Source organism: Trichechus manatus, unplaced genomic scaffold, assembly GCF_000243295.1.
Source record: "Trichechus manatus latirostris isolate Lorelei unplaced genomic scaffold, TriManLat1.0 scaffold00290, whole genome shotgun sequence".
Classification (NCBI taxonomy): domain Eukaryota; kingdom Metazoa; phylum Chordata; class Mammalia; order Sirenia; family Trichechidae; genus Trichechus; species Trichechus manatus.
In genome coordinates this window covers 1,420,775-1,423,089 of record NW_004444226.1, presented here as the reverse complement: position 1 = coordinate 1,423,089, position 2,315 = coordinate 1,420,775, and the positions used below count along the sequence as shown (strand labels likewise).

Here is a 2,315-nt window from a genome sequence, read left to right as displayed (position 1 = left end):
CGGGCCCATAAAACAAAATGAAACTAAATGGGCACACCAGCCCAGGGGTAAGAACTAGAAATCAGGAGGGAACAGGAAAGCCTGTAATAGGGAACCCAAGGTTGAGAAGGGAAAGTGTTGCTATGTTGTGGGGTTGGTAACAAATGTCACAAAACAATATGTGTACTAATTGTTTAATGAGAAGCTAGTTTGTTCTGTAAACCTTCATCTAAAGTACAATAATTTAAAAAAAAAGTAAATGCTGTGAAGAAGAATATTTAAGGGAGTTTTGTTAATTATTTGTATGCTTCATGTGCTTCATGATTTTGTTTCTTTTTCTTTCCATGTCAATCAGCATTTTCATGGTGATTAAGTTTCTCCTAGTGGGCTTTGCTGACCGGTGGGAGCTAAGGTTCCTGTATACCATGTTATTCCTACTGATGTATTTGGCTACCTTGTTAGAAAATCTTCTCATCATCATTGCTACCACACTTGACCAGAACCTTCATACACCCATTGTCATGGTTTGAATTATGTTTCCCCAAAAATGTGTGTATCAATTTGGCTAGGCCATGATTCCTGGTACTGTGTGATTTTCCTGTATGTTGTAGACCTGACTCTATGATGTTAATGAGGGAGGATGGGTGGCAGTTGTGTTAGTAACGCAGGACCTGATCTACAAGACTGGATTGTGTCCTGAGGCAATCTCTTGAGATATAAAAGACAGAAGTGAGCAGTGAGACAGGGGGACCTCATACCATCAAGAAAGCAATGCCGGGAGCAGAGCACATCCTTTGGACTGGGGTCCCTGCGCCGAAAAGCTCCTAGTCCAGGGGAACACTGTTGAGAAGGCCGACAGAGAGAGAAAGACTTCCCCTGCAGCTGACGCCCTGAATTTGGACTTTTAGCCTACTTTGACTGTGAAGAAATAAACTTCTCTTCGTTAAAACCATCCACTTATGGTATTTCTGTTATGGCAGCACTAAATGACTAAGACACCCATGTACTTCCTTCTCAGGAATCTGTCCATGTTAGACATGTCCTATATCTCTGTCACTGTCACCAATGCCGGTGTCAACACTGTCACTGACAAATAGACCATTTCAGTGGCTGAGTGTGCAGCTCAGATCTTCCTCGTCCTTTATTGTATATATCTGGAGGTGATCTTCCACACCATCATGCCCTGGGACTGCTATATGGCCATCTGGCAGCCCCTCCACTGCCCTGTGATCATGAACCTTCAATTCTGTGTTCTGATGACACTGGCCTCAGTACTCAGTGTCTGGTTTATGCGGGTGTGCACACTGGCAACACATTCTGGCTGCCCTTCTGTCAGTCTAAGGTGGTCCATCAGTTCTTCTGTGACGTCCCCTCTCTGCTGAAGCTCTCTTGCTCTAATATCTCCAGCAGTGAGCTCTTAATTCTTTTCTCTGCTATAGGGATTGGTAGTGCCTCCTGTATCTTAATTGTCATGTTTTATATTCACATATTTTCTACTGTACTTAAGTTTCCAACCAGCAGAGAGTGAGGAAAGGCTTTTTCCACCTGTGTCCCTCACATCCTGGTGATGTCTGTCTTCCTCAGCTCTGGCAGCTATGTGTACCTAAGGCCTTCAATAACCTCTGAAACAATTCAGGACATGATTCTTTCTGCATTTTATACCATAGTTCCTCCTTTCTTGAATCCTATCATTTGTAGCCTTAGAAATAAACAAGTTAAGAAAGCTGTGAGGAAAGTATTAAGAAGATTTTATTCAGGAAAACTATAAAAATACATTTCAGGTTTATCCCAGTTGAGTGAGAGTAAAAGTTACATAAAATACACTCCTTCTTTGGGTTTTGCATATTAGGCTGCCCATTCCAACACCTCTATATGGATAATTAAGTAAGAAGTTTACAAAATAATTTTTTGCATTTTACATTACCCACTCTATTACCCATTTTAAGATGAATAAGGAATTTTAGCAATTGCATTTTTAAAATGAATCGATAGGATGCAGGATATCTGTTGACAATCATCCCATATTAGTTACGTTTATGATACAATAAATATTTGGCAGTATCAATAATGCCTCAAAGGTCTTAACATAGCAAATGTGGAGATAGCTTATAGGCCACATAATTTTATTTTATATAATGAAACGTGAAATTAATACACACACAAATATCTCTCTCTATCCCTGTCTGTCTGTCTATCCATCTATCTAATATGGTACCCAATTAAAGCAACTTAAGTACTTAGAAATCAAAAAATGAAATGGAAACAAAATGATTACATAAGATACGTATGGAATCAAACTAATACTGCTGTCCAGCTGGGAAGTTTAAAAGAAAAAA

At 39.7% G+C, this 2,315-nt stretch overlaps 1 pseudogene; it reads left to right on the top strand.

Moving 5' to 3' along the window:
* The first annotated feature begins 323 nt into the window (after nt 1-323).
* Nucleotides 324-1,747, top strand: LOC101349861 (olfactory receptor 14C36-like; annotated as a pseudogene).
* The last annotated feature ends 568 nt before the right edge of the window (nt 1,748-2,315 follow it).